Source organism: Oncorhynchus tshawytscha, unplaced genomic scaffold, assembly GCF_018296145.1.
Source record: "Oncorhynchus tshawytscha isolate Ot180627B unplaced genomic scaffold, Otsh_v2.0 Un_contig_612_pilon_pilon, whole genome shotgun sequence".
Taxonomy (NCBI): Eukaryota; Metazoa; Chordata; class Actinopteri; order Salmoniformes; family Salmonidae; genus Oncorhynchus; species Oncorhynchus tshawytscha.
The window spans coordinates 162704-177500 of NW_024609596.1; the positions used below are offsets into that span (position 1 = coordinate 162704).

The 14797-nt window shown below is 40.3% G+C and overlaps 1 pseudogene; it reads right to left on the bottom strand.

Moving 5' to 3' along the window:
- The window catches only part of LOC121845234, an 82562-nt pseudogene continuing 67765 nt past the window's right edge, over positions 1 to 14797 (bottom strand).

The following is a 14797-nucleotide window of genomic DNA, read 5'->3' on the forward strand; positions in this document are numbered from 1 at the left end:
GCAAGAAGGGTAAAGGGAGGGGGACAGGAAGGGTAACTGGGGGGGGGACAGGAAGGGTAAAGGGAGGGGAAGGGGTATCAAGCAGGTAAAACGCTGATATGATAAAGCCAACATAGACACAGCGATGTCCTAAAGACCGTGGCCATGTAGAGTGGACGTGTCTACGCGAGCGCAGTCTTGAAGGCACCCCAGCCGTGGAAGCATCGTGTGAAGCAGTGTGGCTCGTTTCCCTTCCTGACCAGACGCAGCTTCCTGGGGGTCTCCGTCTCCTTAGAACGCATGTGCTGGATGTAGACCTAGAGGAGACAAAACCACCTTCATTATGTTCACATGGAACAATCTGACCTGCGGAAGTGGTGCTGACAGCATCTAGACACAGTAAAGATCTAGTAATACAATAGACTGACAGAATGACACAGTAAAGATGACAGAATGACACAGTAATCTAGTAAAACAATAGACTGACAGAATGACATCTAGACACAGTAAAGATATAGTAAAACAATAGACTGACATCTAGACACAGTAAAGATCTAGTAAAACAATAGACTGACAGAATGACATCTAGACACAGTAAAGATATAGTAACACAATAGCTGACAGAATGACATCTAGACACAGTAAAGATCTAGTAAAACAATAGACTGACATCTAGACACAGTAAAGATCTAGTAAAACAAGACTGACATGAATGACACAGTAAAGATATAGTAACACAATAGACTGACAGAATGACATCTAGACACAGTAAAGATCTAGTAAAACAATAGACTGACAGAATGACATCTAGACACAGTAAAGATCTAGTAGAACAATAGACTGACAGAATGACACAGTAAAGATCTAGTAATACAATAGACTGACAGAATGACATCTAGACACAGTAAAGATCTAGTAAAACAGACTGACAGAATGACATCTAGACACAGTAAAGATCTAGTAGAACAATAGACTGACATCTAGACACAGTAAAATCTAGTAAAACAATAGACTGACAGAAGAATGACACAGTAAAGATCTAGTAAAACAGATTGACAGAATGACATCTAGACACAGTAAAGATCTAGTAGAACAATAGACTGACAGAATGACACAGTAAAGATCTAGTAAAACAATAGACTGACAGAATGACATCTAGACACAGTAAAGATCTAGTAGAACAATAGACTGACAGAATGACACAGTAAAGATCTAGTAATACAATAGACTGACAGAATGACATCTAGACACAGTAAAGATCTAGTAAAACAGACTGACAGAATGACATCTAGACACAGTAAAGATCTAGTAGAACAATAGACAGACATCTAGACACAGTAAAATCTAGTAAAACAATAGACTGAAGAATGACACAGTAAAGATATAGTAAAACAGACTGACAGAATGACATCTAGACACAGTAAAGATCTAGTAAAACAGACTGACAGAATGACATCTAGACACAGTAAAGATCTAGTAGAACAATAGACTGACATCTAGACACAGTAAAGTTCTAGTAAAACAATAGACTGACAGAATGACATGACACAGTAAAGATCTAGTAAAACAGACTGACAGAATGACATCTAGACACAGTAAAGATCTAGTAAAACAATAGACTGACATCTAGACACAGTAAAGATCTAGTAAAACAATAGACTGACAGAATGACATCTAGACACAGTAAAGATATAGTAACACAATAGACTGACAGAATGACACAGTAAAGATCTAGTAAAACAATAGACTGACATCTAGACACAGTAAAGATCTAGTAAAACAATAGACTGACAGAATGACATCTAGACACAGTAAAGATCTAGTAAAACAATAGACTGACATCTAGACACAGTAAAGATCTAGTAAAACAATAGACTGACAGAATGACATCTAGACACAGTAAAGATCTAGTAAAACAATAGACTGACAGAATGACACAGTAAAGATCTAGTAAAACAGACTGACAGAATGACACAGTAAAGATCTAGTAAAACAATAGACTGACAGAATGACACAGTAAAGATCTAGTAATACAATAGACTGACAGAATGACATCTAGACACAGTAAAGATCTAGTAAACAATAGACTGACATCTAGACACAGTAAAGATCTAGTAAAACAATAGACTGACAGAATGACATCTAGACACAGTAAAGATCTAGTAAAACAGACTGACAGAATGACATCTAGACACAGTAAAGATCTAGTAGAACAATAGACTGACATCTAGACACAGTAAAGATCTAGTAAAACAATAGACTGACAGAATGACACAGTAAAGATCTAGTAAAACAGACTGACAGAATGACATCTAGACACAGTAAAGATCTAGTAGAACAATACTGACTGACATCTAGACACAGTAAAGATCTAGTAAAACAATAAACTGACAGAATGACATCTAGACACAGTAAAGATCTAGTAAAACAGACTGACAGAATGTCATCTAGACACAGTAAAGATCTAGTAAAACAATAGACTGACATCTAGACACAGTAAAGATCTAGTAAAACAATAGACTGACATCTAGACACAGTAAAGATCTAGTAAAACAATAGACTGACAGAATGACATCTAGACACAGTAAAGATCTAGTAAAACAATAGACTGACAGAATGACATCTAGACACAGTAAAGATCTAGTAAAACAATAGACTGACAGAATGACACAGTAAAGATATAGTAACACAATAGACTGACAGAATGACATCTAGACACAGTAAAGATCTAGTAAAACAAGACTGACAGAATGACATCTAGACACAGTAAAGATCTAGTAAAACAATAGACTGACAGAATGACACAGTAAAGATATAGTAACACAATAGACTGACAGAATGACATCTAGACACAGTAAAGATATAGTAACACAATAGACTGACAGAATGACATCTAGACACAGTAAAGATCTAGTAAAACAATAGACTGACAGAATGACATCTAGACACAGTAAAGATCTAGTAAAACAATAGACTGACAGAATGACATCTAGACACAGTAAAGATCTAGTAAAACAATAGACTGACATCTAGACACAGTAAAGATCTAGTAAAACAGACTGACAGAATGTCATCTAGACACAGTAAAGATCTAGTAAAACAATAGACTGACATCTAGACACAGTAAAGATCTAGTAAAACAATAGACTGACATCTAGACACAGTAAAGATCTAGTAAAACAATAGACTGACAGAATGACACAGTAAAGATATAGTAACAATAGACTGACAGAATGACATCTAGACACAGTAAAGATATAGTAACACAATAGACTGACAGAATGACATCTAGACACAGTAAAGATCTAGTAAAACAATAGACTGACATCTAGACACAGTAAAGATCTAGTAAAACAATAGACTGACAGAATGACATCTAGACACAGTAAAGATATAGTAAAACAATAGACTGACAGAATGACACAGTAAAGATCTAGTAGAACAATAGACTGACAGAATGACATCTAGACACAGTAAAGATCTAGTAGAACAATAGACTGACATCTAGACACAGTAAAGATCTAGTAAAACAATAGACTGACATCTAGACACAGTAAAGATCTAGTAAAACAATAGACTGACAGAATGACATCTAGACACAGTAAAGATCTAGTAAAACAATAGACTGACAGAATGACATCTAGACACAGTAAAGATCGAGTAGAACTAGACTGACAAACACAGTAAAGACTGACAATAGACTGACATCTAGACACAGTAAAGATCTAGTAAAACAATAGACTGACAGAATGACACAGTAAAGATATAGTAAAACAGACTGACAGAATGACATCTAGACACAGTAAAGATCTAGTAGAACAATAGACTGACAGAATGACACAGTAAAGATCTAGTAATACAATAGACTGACAGAATGACATCTAGACACAGTAAAGATCTAGTAGAACAATAGACTGACAGAATGACACAGTAAAGAGTAATACAATAGACTGACAGAATGACATCTAGACACAGTAAAGATCTAGTAAAACAGACTGACAGAATGACATCTAGACTGATCTAGTAGAACAATAGACTGACATCTAGACACAGTAAAGATCTAGTAAAACAATAGACTGACAGAATGACACAGTAAAGATATAGTAACACAATAGACTGACAGAATGACATCTAGACACAGTAAAGATCTAGTAAAACAATAGACTGACAGAATGACACAGTAAAGATCTAGTAAAACAGACTGACATCTAGACACAGTAAAGATCTAGTAAAACAATAAACTGACAGAATGACATCTAGACACAGTAAAGATCTAGTAAAACAGACTGACAGAATGTCATCTAGACACAGTAAAGATCTAGTAAAACAATAGACTGACATCTAGACACAGTAAAGATCTAGTAAAACAATAGACTGAAAGAATGACACAGTAAAGATCTAGTAAAACAATAGACTGACAGAATGACACAGTAAAGATCTAGTAAAACAATAGACTGACATCTAGACACAGTAAAGATCTAGTAAAACAATAGACTGAAAGAATGACACAGTAAAGATCTAGTAAAACAATAGACTGACATCTAGACACAGTAAAGATCTAGTAAAACAATAGACTGACAGAATGACATCTAGACACAGTAAAGATCTAGTAAAACAATAGACTGACAGAATGACACAGTAAAGATCTAGACATAGACTGACAGAATGACATCTAGACACAGTAAAGATCTAGTAGAACAATAGACTGACAGAATGACACAGTAAAGATCTAGTAATACAGACAGACAGAATGACATCTAGACACAGTAAAGATCTAGTAGAACAATAGACTGACATCTAGACACAGTAAAGATCTAGTAAAACAATAGACTGACAGAATGACATCTAGACACAGTAAAGATCTAGTAAAACAGACTGACAGAATAGACTGTAAAGATCTAGTAGACAATAGACTGACATCTAGACACAGTAAAATCTAGTAAAACAATAGACTGACAGAATGACACAGTAAAGATATGTAAAACAGACTGACAGAATGACATCTAGACACAGTAAAGATCTAGTAAAACAGACTGACAGAATGTCATCTAGACACAGTAAAGATCTAGTAAAACAATAGACTGACATCTAGACACAGTAAAGATCTAGTAAAACAATAGACTGACATCTAGACACAGTAAAGATCTAGTAAAACAATAGACTGACAGAATGACATCTAGACACAGTAAAGATCTAGTAAAACAATAGACTGACATCTAGACACAGTAAAGATCTAGTAAAACAATAAACTGACAGAATGTCATCTAGACACAGTAAAGATATAGTAACACAATAGACTGACAGAATGTCATCTAGACACAGTAAAGATCTAGTAAAACAATAGACTGACAGAATGACATCTAGACACAGTAAAGATCTAGTAAAACAATAGACTGACAGAATGACATCTAGACACAGTAAAGATCTAGTAAAACAATAGACTGAAGAATGACACAGTAAAGATATAAACAATAGACTGACAGAATGACATCTAGACACAGTAAAGATCTAGTAAAACAATAGACTGACAGAATGACATCTAGACACAGTAAAAAGATAGACTAGAATGAAAGACACAGTAAAGATCTAGTGAACAAGAGATGACATCTAGACACAGTAAAGATCTAGTAAAACAATAGACTGACAGAATGACATCTAGACACAGTAAAGATCTAGTAAAACAATAGACTGACATCTAGACACAGTAAAGATCTAGTAAAACAATAGACTGACAGAATGACATCTAGACACAGTAAAGATATAGTAAAACAATAGACTGACAGAATGACACAGTAAAGATATAGTAACAATAGACTGACAGAATGACATCTAGACACAGTAAAGATATAGTAACACAATAGACTGACAGAATGACATCTAGACACAGTAAAGATCTAGTAAAACAATAGACTGACATCTAGACACAGTAAAGATCTAGTAAAACAATAGACTGACAGAATGACATCTAGACACAGTAAAGATATAGTAAAACAATAGACTGACAGAATGACATCTAGACACAGTAAAGATCTAGTAAAACAATAGACTGACAGAATGACATCTAGACACAGTAAAGATCTAGTAGAACAATAGACTGACATCTAGACACAGTAAAGATCTAGTAGAACAATAGACTGACATCTAGACACAGTAAAGATCTAGTAAAACAATAGACTGACAGAATGACATCTAGACACAGTAAAGATCTAGTAAAACAATAGACTGACAGAATGACATCTAGACACAGTAAAGATCTAGTAAAACAATAGACTGACATCTAGACACAGTAAAGATCTAGTAAAACAATAGACTGAAAGAATGACACAGTAAAGATCTAGTAAAACAATAGACTGACAGAATGACACAGTAAAGATCTAGTAGAACAATAACTGACATCTAGACACAGTGATCTAGTAAAACAATAGACTGACATCTAGACACAGTAAAGATCTAGTAAAACAAGACTGACAGAATCAGTAAAGATATAGTAACACAATAGACTGACAGAATGACATCTAGACACAGTAAAGATCTAGTAAAACAATAGACTGACAGAATGACATCTAGACACAGTAAAGATCTAGTAAAACAATAGACTGACATCTAGACACAGTAAAGATCTAGTAAAACAATAGACTGACAGAATGACATCTAGACTAAAGATCTAGTAGAACAATAGACTGACAGAATGACATCTAGACACAGTAAAGATCTAGTAAAACAAAGACTGACAGAATGACATCTAGACACAGTAAAGATCTAGTAAAACAATAGACTGACAGAATGACATCTAGACACAGTAAAGATCTAGTAAAACAATAGACTGACTTCTAGACACAGTAAAGATCTAGTAAAACAATAGACTGACAGAATGACATCTAGACACAGTAAAGATCTAGTAGAACAATAGACTGACAGAATGACATCTAGACACAGTAAAGATCTAGTAGAACAATAGACTGACATCTAGACACAGTAAAGATCTAGTAAAACAAGACTGACAGAATGACACAGTAAAGATATAGTAACACAATAGACTGACAGAATGACATCTAGACACAGTAAAGATATAGTAACACAATAGACTGACAGAATGACATCTAGACACAGTAAAGATCTAGTAAAACAAGACTGACAGAATGACACAGTAAAGATATAGTAACACAATAGACTGACAGAATGACATCTAGACACAGTAAAGATCTAGTAAAACAATAGACTGACAGAATGACATCTAGACACAGTAAAGATCTAGTAAAACAATAGACTGACAGAATGACATCTAGACACAGTAAAGATCTAGTAGAACAATAGACTGACATCTAGACACAGTAAAGATCTAGTAGAACAATAGACTGACATCTAGACACAGTAAAGATCTAGTAAAACAATAGACTGACAGAATGACATCTAGACACAGTAAAGATCTAGTAAAACAATAGACTGACAGAATGACATCTAGACACAGTAAAGATCTAGTAAAACAATAGACTGACAGAATGACATCTAGACACAGTAAAGATATAGTAAAACAATAGACTGACAGAATGACATCTAGACACAGTAAAGATCTAGTAAAACAATAGACTGACAGAATGACATCTAGACACAGTAAAGATCTAGTAAAACAATAGACTGACAGAATGACATCTAGACACAGTAAAGATCTAGTAGAACAATAGACTGACATCTAGACACAGTAAAGATCTAGTAGAACAATAGACTGACATCTAGACACAGTAAAGATCTAGTAAAACAAGACTGACAGAATGACACAGTAAAGATCTAGTAAAACAATAGACTGACAGAATGACATCTAGACACAGTAAAGATCTAGTAGAACAATAGACTGACAGAATGACATCTAGACACAGTAAAGATCTAGTAAAACAAGACTGACAGAATGACATCTAGACACAGTAAAGATCTAGTAAAACAATAGACTGACAGAATGACATCTAGACACAGTAAAGATCTAGTAAAACAATAGACTGACTTCTAGACACAGTAAAGATCTAGTAAAACAATAGACTGACAGAATGACATCTAGACACAGTAAAGATCTAGTAGAACAATAGACTGACAGAATGACATCTAAACACAGTAAAGATCTAGTAGAACAATAGACTGACATCTAGACACAGTAAAGATCTAGTAAAACAAGACTGACAGAATGACACAGTAAAGATATAGTAACACAATAGACTGACAGAATGACATCTAGACACAGTAAAGATATAGTAACACAATAGACTGACAGAATGACATCTAGACACAGTAAAGATCTAGTAAAACAAGACTGACAGAATGACACAGTAAAGATATAGTAACACAATAGACTGACAGAATGACATCTAGACACAGTAAAGATCTAGTAAAACAATAGACTGACATCTAGACACAGTAAAGATCTAGTAAAACAGACTGACAGAATGTCATCTAGACACAGTAAAGATCTAGTAAAACAATAGACTGACATCTAGACACAGTAAAGATCTAGTAAAACAATAGACTGACATCTAGACACAGTAAAGATCTAGTAAAACAATAGACTGACAGAATGACATCTAGACACAGTAAAGATCTAGTAAAACAGACTGACAGAATGTCATCTAGACACAGTAAAGATCTAGTAAAACAATAGACTGACAGAATGACATCTAGACACAGTAAAGATCTAGTAAAACAATAGACTGACATCTAGACACAGTAAAGATCTAGTAAAACAATAGACTGACAGAATGACATCTAGACACAGTAAAGATCTAGTAAAACAATAGACTGACAGAATGACATCTAGACACAGTAAAGATCTAGTAAAACAATAGACTGACAGAATGACACCTAGACACAGTAAAGATCTAGTAAAACAATAGACTGACAGAATGACATCTAGACACAGTAAAGATCTAGTAAAACAATAGACTGACATCTAGACACAGTAAAGATCTAGTAAAACAATAGACTGAAAGAATGACACAGTAAAGATCTAGTAAAACAATAGACTGACAGAATGACACAGTAAAGATCTAGTAAAACAATAGACTGACATCTAGACACAGTAAAGATCTAGTAAAACAACAGACTGACAGAATGACATCTAGACACAGTAAATCATGAAAAGGTGGCCAGGGCTCAATCCCATCACACTGTCTCCTGTGCTCCATTTAAAGGTAATTGAGCCAACATGTGCAGGGTTCACTGTGAATGTGGTCTTGGAACAGGAACATTGCCTTTAAATGGATCATAGCTGACAAAGTGGGATCGGATTCAATTCCAGCCTAAAAATCATTATGCGAGAGGCGCGAGAGGGTCACATCTCTTACCTGGCAGGCTTTGAGGCTGAGTTTAATTTCTACCTGGCTGGTCTGAGTTCCCACCCACATGTACACCTGACAGAGAGAGAGACAGGAAACACTATTACAGGTGTAGTGTCCAGGCCCTGTATATAGACAGACAGGTGTAGTGTCCAGGCCCTGTATATAGACAGACAGGTGTAGTGTCCAGGCCCTGTATATAGACAGACAGGTGTAGTGTCCAGGCCCTGTATATAGACAGACAGGTGTAGTGTCCAGGCCCTGTATATAGACAGACAGGTGTAGTGTCCAGGCCCTGTATATAGACAGACAGGTGTAGTGTCCAGGCCCTGTATATAGACAGACAGGTGTAGTGTCCAGGCCCTGTATATAGACAGACAGGTGTAGTGTCCAGGCCCTGTATATAGACAGACAGGTGTAGTGTCCAGGCCCTGTATATAGACAGACAGGTGTAGTGTCCAGGCCCTGTATATAGACAGACAGGTGTAGTGTCCAGGTGTATATAGACAGACAGGTGTAGTGTCCAGGCCCTGTATATAGACAGACAGGTGTAGTGTCCAGGTGTATATATATCTAGTCCCACCTCTTTGCCGTTGTCCAGTAGCATGATGTCATCGTCAGCCAGGTCGTCCTGACAGAAGTCAGAACATTTCTCAGACACGGCGAAGTATCCCTTCTCATTGGAGCAGCGGAACAGTCTGGCGTACTTCATATAGTCAGCGTCCTCGTCGTATACCTTCTGACAGCCAATCCCCACCCAGAAGAAGTTCTCCGGCTCCTCCCCCTCGTTGATCACCTAGGAGACAGGAGCTCCGGGTCAAAGCAGGTTCTTACCATAGAATTATAATGATGTTAACCAGACAAACTGCCTCGGTCAGAGGTTCCATCCATGTTAACCAGTCAAACTGCCTCGGTCAGAGGTTCCATTCCTATTAACCAGTCAAACTGCCTCGGTCAGAGGTTCCATCCATGTTAACCAGTCAAACTGCCTCGGTCAGAGGTTCCATCCATATTAACCAGACAAACTGCCTCGGTCAGAGGTTCCATCCATATTAACCAGACAAACTGCCTCGGTCAGAGGTTCCATCCATATTAACCAGACAAACTGCCTCGGTCAGAGGTTCCATCCATATTAACCAGACAAACTGCCTCGGTCAGAGGTTCCATCCATGTTAACCAGACAAACTGCCTCGGTCAGAGGTTCCATCCATATTAACCAGACAAACTGCCTCGGTCAGAGGTTCCATCCATATTAACCAGACAAACTGCCTCGGTCAGAGGTTCCATCCATGTTAACCAGACAAACTGCCTCGGTCAGAGGTTCCATCCATGTTAACCAGACAAACTGCCTCGGTCAGAGGTTCCATCCATATTAACCAGTCAAACTGCCTCGGTCAGAGGTTCCATCCATGTTAACCAGTCAAACTGCCTCGGTCAGAGGTTCCATCCATATTAACCAGTCAAACTGCCTCGGTCAGAGGTTCCATCCATATTAACCAGACAAACTGCCTCGGTCAGAGGTTCCATCCATATTAACCAGTCAAACTGCCTCGGTCAGAGGTTCCATCCATGTTGACCAGTCAAACTGCCACGGTCAGAGGTTCCATGTTAACCAGTCAAACTGCCTCGGTCAGAAGTTCCATGTTAACTAGTCAAACTGCCTCGGTCAGAGGTTCCATCCATGTTAACCAGTCAAACTGCCTCGGTCAGAGGTTCCATCCATGTTAACCAGTCAAACTGCCACGGTCAAAGGTTCCATCCATGTTAACCAGTCAAACTGCCACGGTCAGAGGTTCCATCCATGTTAACCAGTCAAACTGCCACGGTCAGAGGTTCCATCCATGTTAACCAGTCAAACTGCCTCGGTCAGAGGTTCCATCCATGTTAACCAGTCAAACTGCCTCGGTCAGAAGTTCCATCCATATTAACCAGTCAAACTGCCTCGGTCAGAGGTTCCATCCATGTTAACCAGTCAAACTGCCTCGGTCAGAGGTTCCATCCATGTTAACCAGTCAAACTGCCACGGTCAGAGGTTCCATCCATGTTAACCAGACAAACTGCCTCGGTCAGAGGTTCCATCCATATTAACCAGTCAAACTGCCACGGTCAGAGGTTCCATGTTAACCAGTCAAACTGCCACGGTCAGAAGTTCCATGTTAACCAGTCAAACTGCCACGGTCAGAGGTTCCATCCATGTTAACCAGTCAAACTGCCTCGGTCAGAGGTTCCATGTTAACCAGTCAAACTGCCTCAGTCAGAGGTTCCATCCATGTTAACCAGTCAAACTGCCTCAGTCAGAGGTTCCATCCATATTAACCAGTCAAACTGCCACGGTCAGAAGTTCCATGTTAACCAGTCAAACTGCCACGGTCAGAGGTTCCATCCATGTTAACCAGTCAAACTGCCACGGTCAGAGGTTCCATGTTAACCAGTCAAACTGCCTCGGTCAGAGGTTCCATCCATGTTAACCAGTCAAACTGCCTCGGTCAGAGGTTCCATCCATGTTAACCAGTCAAACTGCCACGGTCAGAGGTTCCATCCATATTAACCAGTCAAACTGCCACGGTCAGAAGTTCCATGTTAACCAGTCAAACTGCCACGGTCAGAGGTTCCATCCATGTTAACCAGTCAAACTGCCACGGTCAGAGGTTCCATCCATGTTAACCAGACAAACTGCCTCGGTCAGAGGTTCCATCCATATTAACCAGTCAAACTGCCACGGTCAGAGGTTCCATCCATGTTAACCAGTCAAACTGCCACGGTCAGAGGTTCCATCCATGTTAACCAGACAAACTGCCTCGGTCAGAGGTTCCATCCATGTTAACCAGTCAAACTGCCTCGTTCAGAGGTTCCATCCATGTTAACTAGTCAAACTGCCACGGTCAGAGGTTCCATGTTAACCAGTCAAACTGCCTCGGTCAGAGGTTCCATCCATGTTAACCAGTCAAACTGCCACGGTCAGAGGTTCCATGTTAACCAGTCAAACTGCCACGGTCAGAGGTTCCATGTTAACCAGTCAAACTGCCACGGTCAGAAGTTCCATGTTAACCAGTCAAACTGCCACGGTCAGAGGTTCCATCCATGTTAACCAGTCAAACTGCCTCGGTCAGAGGTTCCATGTTAACCAGTCAAACTGCCTCAGTCAGAGGTTCCATCCATGTTAACCAGTCAAACTGCCTCAGTCAGAGGTTCCATCCATGTTAACCAGTCAAACTGCCACAGACAGGTGTAACAGACAGACAGATATTACAGACAGGCAGGTATAGCAGGCAGGCAGGCAGGTATAACAGGCAGGCAGGCAGGCAGGCAGGTATAACAGGCAGGCATGCAGGCAGGTATGTATGTATAACAGGCAGGCAGGTATGTATGTATAACAGACTGGCAGGTATGTATGTATAACAGACTGGCAGGTATGTATGTATAACAGACTGGCAGGTATGTATGTATAACAGACTGGCAGGTATGTATGTATAACAGACTGGCAGGTATGTATGTATAACAGACAGGCAGGTATGTATAACAGCCAGGTGTAACAGACAGCCAGGTGTAACAGACAGCCAGGTGTAACAGACAGCCAGGCGTAACAGACAGCCAGGCGTAACAGACAGCCATGTATAACAGACAGCCATGTATAACAGACAGCCAGGTGTAACAGACAGCCAGGTGTAACAGACAGCCAGGTGTAACAGACAGCCAGGTGTAACAGACAGCCAGGTGTAACAGACAGCCAGGTGTAACAGACAGCCAGGTGTAACAGACAGCCAGGTGTAACAGACAGCCAGGTGTAACAGACAGCCAGGTGTAACAGACAGCCAGGTGTAACAGACAGCCAGGTGTAACAGACAGCCAGGTGTAACAGACAGCCAGGTGTAACAGACACAGGCGTAACAGACAGCCAGGTGTAACAGACAGCCAGGTGTAACAGACAGCCAGGTGTAACAGACAGCCAGGTGTAACAGACAGCCAGGTATAACAGACAGCCAGGTGTAACAGACAGCCAGGTGTAACAGACAGCCAGGTGTAACAGACAGCCAGGTGTAACAGACAGCCAGGTATAACAGACAGCCAGGTGTAACAGACAGCCAGGTGTAACAGACAGCCAGGTATAACAGACAGCCAGGTGTAACAGACAGCCAGGTGTAACAGACAGCCAGGTGTAACAGACAGCCAGGTGTAACAGACAGCCAGGTATAACAGACAGCCAGGTGTAACAGACAGCCAGGTGTAACAGACAGCCAGGTGTAACAGACAGCCAGGTGTAACAGACAGCCAGGTATAACAGACAGCCAGGTGTAACAGACAGCCAGGTGTAACAGACAGCCAGGTGTAACAGACAGCCAGGTGTAACAGACAGCCAGGTGTAACAGACAGCCAGGTGTAACAGACAGCCAGGTATAACAGACAGCCAGGTGTAACAGACAGCCAGGTGTAACAGACAGCCAGGTGTAACAGACAGCCAGGTGTAACAGACAGCCAGGTATAACAGACAGCCAGGTGTAACAGACAGCCAGGTGTAACAGACAGATGTACCTGTTTGCTGTAGGTGTCATCAAACATACAGTTCATGATGTCTTCCGCCAGTTTGGCCTCATCAGGATCAGCTGCCCGACCCACCCAGGTATACACTATCCCCTGGTTGTCTGTGCTCTCAAACGGCACCTACACACACACACACACACACACACACACACACACACACTATTAAGCTACTTACATTTTACACTCAATTAAAGTTCTGACAGGTTAAAGGTTTCTTTCAGTGTGATATGTCCTGTGTTATCGAGGTCAGAGGTCAGTGTGTCTCAGGTATATAACTGACCTTGAGGATGAAGCAGAACTCTGAGTTCAGGTTACTGGAGTCCGTTCCTATCTGGATGGTCCTGGAGAGAGGAGAGAGAGAAGGGAGAGGAGAGGGGAGAAGGAGAGAAGGAGAAAGAGAGGGTGAGGGCGAGAGAGGAGAGGAGGGGGAGAAAGAAGGCGAGAGAGGGCGAGGGAGAGAGGGGAGAGAGAGAAAGAGAGGGCGAGGGAGAAAGAGAGGGCGAGGGAGAAAGAGGGCGAGAGAGAGAGGGGAGAGGAGAGGGAGAAAGAGGGCGAGAGAGGGAGAGGGAGAAAGAAAGAGGGAGAGGAGGGTGAGAAAGAGAGAAAGGAGAGAGGGCGAGGGAGAGAGAGGAGAACAAGAGAGGAGGGTGAGAAAGAGGGCGAGAGAAAGGAGCGAGAGGAGAGCTTCAGTTGGCTTCCTCCATTGAAAAACAATGTCTCCTCGTCACAGCCGTTCTAGTGTCACGTAACCTGATTTACAGTTTGAGTACAGAGAGCCCTGCTATTGGTGCGTATGTGGTAGAGGGGGTGTGTACCTGGTACAGAGAGCCCTGCCATTGGTGCGTATGTGGTAGAGGGGTGTGTACCTGGTACAGAGAGCCCTGCCATTGGTGCTATGTGGTAGAGGGGTGTGTACCTGGTACAGAGAGCCCTGCCATTGGTGCTATGTGGTAGAGGGGGTG